Genomic DNA, 13,290 nt, shown 5'->3' on the forward strand with positions numbered 1-13,290 from the left:
GTATTAGAGGTTAGGAGGGGGAGGGGGTGTGTTGCAAGTTTTTATCTTGTGTTTATCTTATTTTTGAAGGCTAAGCTAAAACTAAACTAAAGTGTAGAAAAATTAGTAAATAGAATTTTTCAGTTATAGGGAATAAAGAAATATGTTTTTAGCGATTATTATGAATTCACCGTTTTTTAAAAGTATATTTATCTATATACCGATTAAAATAATGATAAAAATAACGATTTTGAAAGTTAAAACATAGATAACAACAAGTGTAAACAAACAATTGAGTTAATTGTTGAAATACCTGTATAGAGTTGATTACGTACATAAAGAAAGATCACTCTTACACACTAATAAGAGTAATAAGTGTATCGTTCTTCTCATTTCCTCGGTGTATATAGTAATAGACAAACAGATACATACATATATGCAAAACATGTATACTAGAAATGAACACTTTAAATGATTTTATGAACATCTATACCAAAGTGTTGTTCGTAGCATCAATATTTTTAAGCGTCAAAAACTTGGGACAAACCGTAGTATTCCGTGATATACTTCTCACATACATGGTATTCGTTGTGTGCGTAGTCATGGTAGGGACGAGAAAATCGATGCGCTTCCAGTGAAAAATTTTGGCGATAAAAGAGGCTGTTATGACTAATTCGCAATTCTTTACATGTTAATGTTAAAGAAAATGTCAAATTAAAATTATTAAAAAACAAACTTAATGTATTAAAAATTGTGAAAATAAAAAATCAAATTGCACAAATATTATTTTTCAAATGTAAATTATCATAATTATTTATTCAAATATGTGTGACAAGAATATTAAATTTTCAATATAAGTCATAAATACAATTCATACAATTATATATGTATAAATATAATTCTATAATTCAAGTAGCGTATCGTTACCATACAAACGCCTCCAGTAAAACTCACACACGGTGCGAATACCAAAATCTTGTTCGTAGCATCAATATTTTCAACCGTCATAAACTTGGGACTAAAGTTAGCATTCCTTTATATATATGGTATAAAAATAAACCATTGATAGTAACATAACTTCATTAATACTAGATAATAATACTCTCACTTTACAATTCGTATCAAATACACATTTCAATATTTTATAAACTCTTTGTAGAAGTAGAATCTACACTAGAAACAACATAGTAAGGTATTTATTTTAAGTAATGAATATGTAAATATTGATAGTAATTTAAATGTAAGTTTATATAGATAATTCAATTCTATACAATTACTATAAATTTTACGAATCAGTATACTTGTACCAGGTTGATTATAAATTAATTGTAATGGATCTTGGGTCTAAATATGAAACTAGTGACTAATATACAGTAACTATATCTAAAAATATTTTACCTTTAAAAAGAGAAAATTTAAATCTATTTAATTTTATTTTTTATATTTGCATACACAAGCAACGGGAAAAATCTGGCATCAAGGAAAACAGGCTTGCCTAGCGCAAATCAGATCAGATTCTAAGATGTTTGAAAATAATTATTAATGAAAAGCGGTCTAGGTGCGACCCGAAAAGTCCACACGACTAACTTCCCAGTGGAAAGGATAAAAAAATATCAAATATTTTAATATTTTAATTTATTTTGTAAACAATTTGTTTTTCGTTTTTCCGTGGACCCAGCGGGGTCTTCGCCCCCTGCAGCCCCATGACGTGAAACTATATAAATGATAAGTGATAATAGTGACAATTATACAATTTTTCATTCAGTACAAAAAATGGCTTGTTGTTGTAAAAATCAGGAGATCGTGTTCAGCTAAAGATACTAAAAAAAAATTTTTTTTTTACCGAAAGTGACAAACGTCGAAATCTATGTCAAATGCTTAATTTTATCCCTTTTAAGCATTTTTGTTCTTGAAAAATTTTCTCTTGTGATACATACAATTTTTGTTGATTTTGTTTTGCGTATTCTGAAATGGAATTCAAGGTTGGAACTTGAGATTTGACAATTAGTGATATTTAAAACATATTTTTCATTGTAAAATTAATCGTAAAACTCCAGTTTGAAGTTCCAATCGTAGCTGTTATTTAGCATTAACAAAATTAGAGGAGATATAACAATATGTTAATTAATAAGGTCGATCAGACGAAATATGTTGCTGCATGGTGTGGATAAACTAATCAACCTACTTCAGTTTTTTCGTATATTTCGATCTCACTTTCCGAAAACCCAATAAAACCAAGAAAACTCAATAAGAAGCCAGAATATTTTTCAATACCCATTCTCCTATCCGTGCTAGATCAATTTCTATAAGTAAAAGAAAATTAGGATAATATCGTTCTGATGAAATGCATACTATTCAATTATTTTATGTACTAGATTATTCTCATTATTACCTAGAAATGAAAATAATACTTTGATGAAATATATACTTCAATTATTATCTGAAATTTGATAAATATAATGGTATGTCAGCTGGCAACGTTTCGACAGTTTATTTTAAGATGGCTGAGCTAAAATCAGGATGAAGTATGCCATGCATCTAAGACCACTTAACTGTCACTGAAGGATCGCTAACCAAATAATCCACCTGGCTTATATTATGTTCTTAATCATAAAACTAAATCATATTAAAATTGCAACTGTACTAAAATGATTTGAATTCGTTTTTTTAACTGTTTGAATAATGCCTAGTGCGGTATTAGTAACGGAAAAACAGTGATTTCCAGACAGACAACTATAAATTTTGTCGCAAAAACACATAAAATGAAATTTAAAATAAAATTATCTTCAAAAAATTTTAAAATCACTTATGCTACTTTTTTCAAAATACGCTCTTGTAAACACAGAAATAAGCTTTTTCGTGACGTTATTGCTAGCTCTTATTAAAAAAAATTATATAAACAAATTGGAATTATAAGGTAAGCAAAGGATTTGATATTATTAAATTGAAATCATTAAAATAAATACAATATTACCTCTACAGAAACTTCCAGTCTTATTATTATTAAACATAATAATACAGAAACGCTTACAGATACAGAGCAGTGATTTGTGTACTTACATAAATATTAGTATATTATTTGATAAAGCTCTGCAATCTACATAGCTCCTTATAATAATATTCTTGCTTATTTAGAGATATTGTTAATCTCAGCGATTCTCGGCTAATAACTCATTGAATATCTTTTAACAGGAATTAAACTATTATCATTAAATATAAGAATATGTTAGTTAGTTCACAAAACTTAAACTTTCATATGTTAACATAACCGAATAATAAATCCAACTGATAATGAGTTTTCGAGAAATTATTTTTTCTAAATGATAAAAAAAATAAATAAATTTGAAACTGACTATTGTATTTATATCCTAAAATTTTAATAATATTTTTTGTAGGCACGTATTATTCCGATATGTGTTCTGCGTTTTGAAGAAACCTTTTTTTGAGTTGGACATTTTGATCTGTTATAATTATAATAATTAAAAGTACATTTATAAAAAATGTTATAATAATATTTTTGATAGGTTCGTTACAATCAAAGTCAAATAAAAGTGAATTTTTCAAACTATGATATATTTTACTGCCTTAAAAATAATCATTTAATTTTTCCACAATCTATAATTCTCAATTTATATATTTTTAATAATTCAATTGCCAAATGCTCTTAACGACTCTTAAAACTGTACTGTTCGTATCAACTTTTTTCACTGAACTGTTTACACGAACTCCTTCCATTGAACTGTTCGTATCAATTGAACTGACTGTTATTTTCACTGTTATGTTGGCTGTTATTTAATTTGCATGTACGTATGTTATGAATGTATGTTTTTCCTGGTGGAATCTTGAAACCCAATTTTGAAGCAGTTATCGTCAACAAAAGCAGAGATTTTGTATAGATGCTTAGTTCGGATGCCATGAATGGTAAGGTAAGAGACGTCCTGATTTTGCCATCGCTTCGACCATATTTGATATATATATATATATATATATATATATATGTATGTAATAAATTTTGTAAAGAAATATTAGGGATAGCAAAATCATCACGCAATAGCGGTGTTCTAGTAGAAATGGGAAGAAAACAAACCGATTGCAACACATTTTTTCTCACTATCTTTGGCTTACTATGGAAGAATTAAAGGCAACAAAAAATTACAACAAGCAGGTCTTGCATGCGGGTTAGAAATTAATATAAAAGAACAGTTAAATGTTATGGAAATATCATCTGAAAATTGCGACAAGAAACACAAGAATAAAAAAGCAAGTGCAGGAATACTGTTTAAAAAAGGTGTTAGGCGAATTGAACTCTAAAGTATCAATGCAGATGTATTCATGCATACCCCATTTCGAAATTGGCGCACCATACCTAAATATATTAAAAAGAGACCAAATGAGAATCCTTACTTCGTTCAAACAAAACACTTACAGCTGGATCAATATTCGAAATTCATTAGAAGACAAGATGTGTGTTTAAGTGGTGGGCTAGACTCTGGACAACATTTACTTATGGATTTTGAAGGTACCAGAAGAACAGAAAAAGATTGAGTTTTTGCAATAGGATTGAAAAATCTATCAAATATTTTGAATGTTTCTGATTATGATAAAGCAGTAGTAGTGACGACCTAAATATATTTCGTACTTTCGAAGAGCAAAAGTTTGTTGTCTTGATGACCAAGTTGAGTGACACACACGAAAATATGACCATTTAGAGCTATTTTACCTTTTTAGAAAAAATCTTACAGCCGGTCATGATACAATTTTAATGTTTCGCATGTAATTTGTGAACCCTTTAAATGAAGACTGTGCGAGAAAACTGTGTACACAATTGGCAACATTTTTGTCATAGGTAGCATTACTCTGATATCATTCCCTGAATGATTATAAACAGTGTCACAATAACCCCGAAAAAAGAAAAGATTACAAAAATATGAACTCCATTATAGGAAGACTATTATTTTTATTTTAATAAATTATGAGATTAAATTGACAGGGGAAAGATATTATTAAGATTATATACGATTGTGATTATAAATATACAATTTTCTTTTTATTCATCTCACGAAATATTATATTCGTTTCTCCCTGATAAAGAAAATGTGAATTGGTTTATAACAGAGATTATGTAACTGATTTGACAAAAGTAGAGTATCCAATCGAGAGGGAAAAATATTTTTACTTGAATTATTAATTGCTTATTACATATTCATTTAGTCGAATATTTTTTCCTTAGGTATATAAAATTATTCAAAGTTATTTTTTATATTCACAATTTTCCAAGCTGATTCCAATCATTTTTGAGTAATTAATGTTACTATTTCGATAAGTACCGCAGAATATGGTAAATATCAATTTTATTCAATAAAACTACGTTAATTTAATTTATTTGAAAGTTTTACATTTCCATTTCAAGATATGCCGTTAGTGGGTCTTTAGATTTTAAATTGAAGATGTGGGAAATATCTGAAGTTGCCTTCGAGAATCATTACTTGGAACGAATTTAAACCAGTGGCATCTGAAACTAGCCCAAAATGAACTTTTGTGTGAAAATTTTTTTCATGAAACTATTCGAAATAATGTAAGAAAGAGAAAAATATTTTTGCTTTCGGATTAAATGAAAACAGCTAACTAAGGTTCTTTCGATCCAAGAAATACCAAAATCTGTTTTATTTTGATAATTTCCATAAGAGTGAAGCTGATATCTCGAGAACCAAAATTTAGAACGCAGAACAAAAATTGTTATATTTCGAAAAATTTCGATAACAAAAAAAGAAGAATATCTATAATAACGTATTGTCTATTTAGAGAAGATACGACTTTATCACTTGAAGTTTTTATACCGTGTATATGAAATATACCAAGGTATACTAAGTTTAGATCCAAGTTTGTAACGCTTAAAAATATTGATACTATGAACAAAATTTTGTTATAGGTGTTCATAAAATCACCTAATTAGTCCATGCCTGGTTGTCTGCCTGTCTGTCTGTCGTCTGTAATCTGTCTGTCGCCTGTCCGTCTGTTATCACGATTACTCAATAACGAAAAGAGATATCAAGCTGAAATTTTTATAGCATGCTTAGGACGTAAAAAGTGAGGTCGAGTTCGTAAATAAGCATAGGTCAATTGGGTCTTGCGCCCGTAACATAGATCAATTTTGTCTTGCGTCCGTGGGACATATCTTGTAAACCATTAGATATAGAATAGTTGTTTAAATGTAAAAAAATGTTTCTTATAAAAAAATAAACAACTTTTGTTTCAAACATTTTTTCTTAAACATCACTGTTTACTCGTGAGAGCGCAAATTATGCGCAAATTGTATAGTATATATTATATAGGAATATTAGTTATGTATGTGAGACATGTATGTATATGTAATGTGATAGAGTAATCAACACTGTCTATACATGGTATTTCGACAATTAACTCAGTCAATTGTTTATTTTCACTTGTTTTTATTTGCCTTTTACTTGTGACAAATAAATTTCCTGCATATACTGGGCAGTTCGTTATTTGACGCACGAAAAACTACGTGGAAAAAAAGTACTTATACTACATGAGTAAAAAGTGTATAAAAATATGGATCTAAGCAAATTATAAGATAGCATCATCATAGAACGGTATGAGTATAAAAATCAGACTTTGCTAGTAAATATATAAACGAGGAAAAGGAAACTTTATCAGATTAAGTTTATATAAAGATTTTCTAAAGATAACTATTATTATTATTATTATTATTATTAGAATATTTTATTGGGTAACAACTTAACCCAATAACTACTTATAAAATTGTGTGTAAGCTTCAGTTGATACTACCTACTTATTTCTATGTATTACATGTTTATGGTTGCAAGTAAAAGGAGAATTAAATTTCTTTATGTGTTATGGAAATAGGCAACCTCATTTACTTATACAACCGTATACAGTTTGTTATATTTATATTATTAGCAGGTATGTCCATAGTCTGATGTCTGAATTTTATCGGAATTGGATTACTACAATAACTTAAAGTATACGTAAATGAGTTTGCAGGGCACTTTGGGAAGAATGAATGAGAGCTGGGCAATTTTTTATCTGGATTAATTGAGTGACTCATTAATCGGTATAAATATAAATTTTCTTTAAAATCGGATCATAATACATACCGTAATACATCCACTTTAGAGTAAAAATTTAAGACCCAGTGATTATTATTCATTTCTGATTTTATTAAAAGAACTTTTTTTGGTAATAATTAACGATTTTGTGTGATATAGGATACAAATGATATCATAATCTAGTTTTTCGGAGGCACAAAATAACGTTCCTTTAAGCATACACTCAAGCGAAAGAGACGCAAGTAAATAAAGTGAATTAAATTAAGCCCCAGTGAGTATTATTTATTTTTGATTTTATTAGAAGAACTTTTTTGAGAAGGATGACATAAATTCTTTCATCGAAATAACGTTTCTTAAGCGAAAGAGACAAGAATAGATGATAACGTGAATCAAATTAAATAAATGAAATTGTCTGGAAATACTGCTAGAATCCTCTGCATTACTTTATTATTACTTTTGCGATTGTTTTTAAACTTGATGATTTGTCCTGCAACATCTACATGACAACTTCATTTCAGAGAAGCCTATGCTTACGTAAATGCCGTAGTCGCCATAGCAATTAACGAGGAAACTCAAAGGAAAATGTCCTAGAAGTATATGCTGAAGGGAAAGTAACGGACCTAGAGACTACTACGTGTGGAGTTATGCGTATTTGCCGATTGTGCTGACCTGGATTTCCAAATTGTACTACAATTTCATTTAAATTTGAGCTGATAGATATTATGGAAGGTTAAGAACCGTTAATATGAATATTTACTATTATCGAACTAATGCTACTTCAAGGACGGCAAAATTAAGAAAAAAAACACAAACTGCGATGCGTAGATAATGTCACAATATTTATACAGATAATCAGACAGGCAGGCAGTTTGATGACAGTATCCGTAGGCGCAGGTTGATGTAAATGTGAAAGAGATTCTTAAACATGAAGACATATTACTTTTATCATGTTATAAAAAAAACGCAAGATAGCAGAAGTTGTGCAGCTGGTAGAAAATCAAGTTCTAAAAGTATATTTACAAGAGCAATTCTTGTATATATATATATATATATATATATATATATATATATATATATATATCAGCAATCTCGGAAATGATTCCAACCATTTTCATTACTCTATAGGATTTTTATGGAGCAAAAACATTCATTCAAAATATGACTCTTCCTGACATCTATTGGCGACAAAATAAAGTATATAACCGGGACATTCAAATAGGTATTTATGTGGAGACATTTTAAATGGTGCTTATATTAGTGATAAAATTTATGCCTTTTTAACTAAAAAAAAAACCGAGTAATCCAGGTATTAGTTATTAAGAGGTTTATCAACTTGAACTGGAAATTACCCTGATTGTACCATTGTATTTTCAATTGGCATCCACCATTATATAATATATACATAATGTTAAGTATGTGTTGATGATATAATACTTTGGTTCGTTTCAACTATATATAAATGTAAGCTCTTTATCTGACAACGTAGTCTTATATATATGTATAGTATAGGAACAACATCTTGTGTGAAAACTAATTATCATTTTGAATTATTTATCATGTAAAATTGAGCATCAAATTATTCGAAATGTGAAATGTTTGATCTTCTAAATTTTATTCCCATAATGATTTCAACCATAATATACTACTTAGGTATATTTTACCTACCTCTTAAATTTAAATCTCCTCAAGTAGATTAATATTCTCATTCGTAGAGAAATTTCCTGTTACTCAATCGACTATTTTATGATCTATTTTAAGAAGTCTATTATTATTATACATAGAAGTTACATTTGAATGCGGATTTTCGGATTATGATAGAAGAACTCCAAAATAGCTTCGTATAATCGTAAGATATAATATTTAGATATAAATTTAACCCTTTTGTGACACGTACACTAAATAATTTAATTCTTTCTTCGCGTTCGTGTAGTTTTTAGGGAACCTACTTTTGAATATCACATGTCAAACAGAGAACCATATTTTATGTACGACTGTATGAAATTGGAAAAATTTCTGTTAAATGAGCAGTTAAATGAGCTGTCTTTTTATAAAGGCAGAATGTTCAATTAGTATGTAATAGCTTTGAACAAGACATTCCATTTAGAGAAGTTTTGCATGAACCCACCTAGCTAATATATTTTACTAGATTGATACCCGAGCTAAAAAGTTAAAACCACCGCTTTATAGCCTCCACCTTCTCTTCATATACACAATTTTCAATTTTGTAAAATGTAAAATAGTCATAATTCATTGAGTATATCAAGTTGGTCATGATTTGTTTGAATTTAATATTTAAAATTTTTACTGAATTTTTTAATTTATGGTTCAAAATGTTGATCTGCTCCATGTACAATCATAATTTTGAACCATAAATTAAAGATTTCTGTAAAAATTTAAAAAATGGTAAATGTCAAATTAAATTAAATTATTATTATTTTTTTTAAATATATCTTTATAAATTATAGCTAATGTGTTATTCTGATATATCAGCAATATTGCTGTACAGTATCATTAAAAACTATTCGGTAGTTTTAGCGTGAAAGCGTAACAAACAAACAAACAAACATGCTTACTTTCACATTTATAATATATAGGAATAAACCAACAGATATATTATACTTCCGTAATACGATTTTACATCAAAAGTTTTTCATGGAAACAGAACAATTTTTTCGATCGATGTGCATTGAGTACGTCTATGCTTAAATGGTTCATTTAAAGATGGTTTTCTACCTCAAATAATGGTTTTAAAAGTCTCAACGTTGAAGGTTTCGTTTTATAAACGATCTGAATTCATACGTTATATAAACTTGATTAGCGAATCTAACTAAGAAAAACAGGTTTTTAGAAGAATGTCGACAGGATTTCATGTAACTGTTAACATAATATTATTTGTTTCATGGATAAAATAGCGTTAAATGACATTTCTAAATTATATATAAAAATTTATTGTTTTATATACCTAGTTGCTTGTATTTTTAATAATAGTTTTACAACTTTTGTAAAATTTTCTTAAAATATGACACCTATTCGAAAGAATAAACATAAAATTAGAAAAATTCAATCAATTTTCTCGTAAATAAAACAATAATAAATGAAAAATCTGCTGCACTAACTTGTATTTAAAAAACAAAAACAAAAAAGCACCAAATCAAATATAAAATAAAGTTATAGAATGTTTTATAAAATGTATTATTATAGAAACAAATGGAAATTTTTGCTACTATTCTATCAAAACAATATGTCGACATATTCTTAGAAAAGATTAATAAAAAAAAACAAATAGAGAAATAATAAATATAAGAGATCCGTGTGCATTTATTTATATTTTTGTTGTCATAAATAGAAAAATATATATAGGGTAAGATGTAGTACCTAGAGTACAATACATAAGTTGATTTTTTTTTGGACAGCATTTACATTAAAATGACGATATTTCATCAGAATGAATGTAGGTTGAATACTGATTGTCAATGTGGCTTTGTTTTCGAACAAATTGGAAATTAATTTTTGGGGCAAGAAATGTTATATATTTGATTTGTCTGAGGGTTTATGAACAAGTTCATCATTGTATATTCTTTTTAAAACCATATTCAACTAAAATCATTGGTTATTGGTGGGTATATTGTTGGCTATTCCAGTTGTTAACTGAAGAAAGTTTAAAATACGCAAAGTGATGTATGTTTTAATTAACATATTTTACTTTTGATACATTGTATATTTTTGCATATACTATATATTTGTGCACTAAATTTTATAATTATGTTATTGTTTTATATGAAATACTAAGCATAGCTAAGCGAAATATGTGTGGGAAAAAGAAACTGAAGCTGTTTCTAGATGCAAGGAGAAAAGTAAATTCCGGCAGGAGAAATGTTTAGGATTTTTAATGTTTAGGATTTTTAATGTTTCTATTATTTACACTATAAAATGTAATTTTCTTCATGGTAGTGATTTGAAGTACATTAGAGTGCGATTCATGGTACATTATGCGATTGTTTTTTAATATTAAAACTATCCAAAAAATAAATGGTGTATTAAAAGAGCTAAAACAGAGAAAATTTCATTTAAAATAAGGGCTTTAAAAAATATAAACGTACTGTATAATGTAAATTTAGGTACTACGGATTCCCCTAATATAGCATACTACCAGTATTGTGTTGCAGTTTTACAGTCATACTCGATTAACAGTTCACGAATAATTTATGGATGTTGTAAAACTATTTTACTGTTTCATAATTTTGTACTTCTATATACAAATTTTAAATAGAGGCGTCCTTTTATTAACTGATGTTAGATCTGTGCTTGAGTAATGGCCTTGGAAGTTAAACATACTCAAAGATAGAGATTGTACCTTCCAAATGGACCTGACTACTTTAATTTTGTAAGAAAAGAAAAAATAAAAAATTTATATCACCTCAGTGTTTGCACTTTAATAAAGAGGACGCGGGAGATTGGCAACTCTTATTATATTATATGCCTAACGACTCACATGTCAGACAATAATATAAGTATGTTTGCTTAAAACTTTTGTGTCCGAATTTACAACATTGAATTCAACTGAAATATAAGGAAAGTTAACTTAAGAAATAATTTTTCTTAGTGTAATCGAGATTTCTGGAAAGTAGCGGCATTCTAAGATAAAAATTTGAATAAGAGATTGTCAGTAAATTCTGCTTGTGATTAGTTGCCATAGGCTGCAGTTGACGTTTTTAACACGTGTAAACCTTGGAAAATTTTTTATTCTCTAGTAGAAAGAGAATTTTCTAGTAAACGCACTTTGGCGCCTATGAGCAAATTGTCATGCATACAGACTAGATAAGGTTAAAGTTATGATACAGGTAAATGGTCATAAACTTGAACGGTTCTTTGGAAATATGTATATAGTTCATAGCGAAGTCGAATCGGTTTCGACTTTTTCTATAGAGGTAGTGTGAGTTTTCAACATGAGATATTTTAAAATATATATAATAATGGTAGGAAATGAAGATCGTTCATAATAAATTTTCAGAATACATTGTAGTCAATTTCTATGATTTCGAAAATAAAGCAACAGAGCAATAAAAAATTTGAAAAAATTTATATTTATTTATATTTTACATTTGTTTACATTGTGATAATGGAAACATCTAATGTTAAAAAATCTTATTCATATTTGATGCTATGCCCTGGGAGAGAAACAAGCCAGAAGTTACCTTAATATAAATAAATAGTAAATAAATGCTGTTAGTTGCAGTATATAAGTAAATTTTTGAAAACGAATATAATATTATTACAAACACGATGGTTAAAGGGCGGGTATTTAGTTCAAAAACAGGGATGGACTCGGGAAAAGGGTTGGGAGAAGGACTCACGCGTCAATTGTTAGAATCTCTCCAAAAAACAATTCTTACGTACTTCGCTAATTTTCAATCACGTTTACTTAAAACAAAAGGATTTAAAGAGAGTTTTTAACTTCCCGCTAAGAAAATAGGGAAGTTATTGTTTTCAACCCGTTTTGCCAAAATCGAGTTTTCATCAGATCTCGACGTTTTAAGGTGTCGGGAAGCTTCCCTGACTACTTCCGCGAGGGTGTCTGTATGGCTGTATGTATGTATGAGTGTGTGTGTGTGTGTGTGTGTGTGTGTGTGTGTGTGTGTGTGTGTGTGTGTGTGTGTGTATGTAAACCTCTCATAACTTTTGAACGGCTTGTCCGATTTGATCGCGGTTGGTGCCATTCCAAAGGGCTTGACCAAACTTAGATTTTGGACTGATTCGAACCTATAGATTTCGAGAAATCTCAAAAAAACTGCAAAAAAAAATTTTTTTTAGTGGTATTTTTTTGAATAACTTCTAAACGGCTGTATCGATCAATTCCAAAAACTAATCAGATCTCAACATCAAAAAACCACGTCGATCACCACCAGTCTGGTCAAAATCGGTTGATTTGTTCCTGAGTTATCGTTGACGAAAGAAAACCCAAAAAAGCGTTTTTTCGGAATAACCTCAAAATTTTTTGTCCTATCAATTGAAACTTAAAGATTCTTCATGAAGCTTCAAAAACTGCGTCGAATGTCCGCGTGAAAATCGGTTTCTTCATTCTAAAGTTATCGCGATACTTAGCGGGAAGTTACAGGGATGACCTGCAGGGTCAACCGTTTTCCAAATTTTTATTTTTTGTTAAGCAAGTTAAATTTTGGTACTTTTATATTATTAATAAAAGATGCAAAACTGAATCAAA

At 28.7% G+C, this 13,290-nt stretch overlaps 1 protein-coding gene across 1 annotated transcript in view; it reads left to right on the forward strand.

The window, feature by feature from the left end:
• The window catches only part of LOC123296118 (J domain-containing protein DDB_G0295729-like), a 195,630-nt gene that overhangs the window by 107,319 nt on the left and 75,021 nt on the right, over window positions 1-13,290 (forward strand). The window lies entirely within an intron of this gene.

The sequence above is a fragment of the Chrysoperla carnea genome, chromosome 3 (assembly GCF_905475395.1).
Source record: "Chrysoperla carnea chromosome 3, inChrCarn1.1, whole genome shotgun sequence".
NCBI classification, from domain to species: Eukaryota; Metazoa; Arthropoda; class Insecta; order Neuroptera; family Chrysopidae; genus Chrysoperla; species Chrysoperla carnea.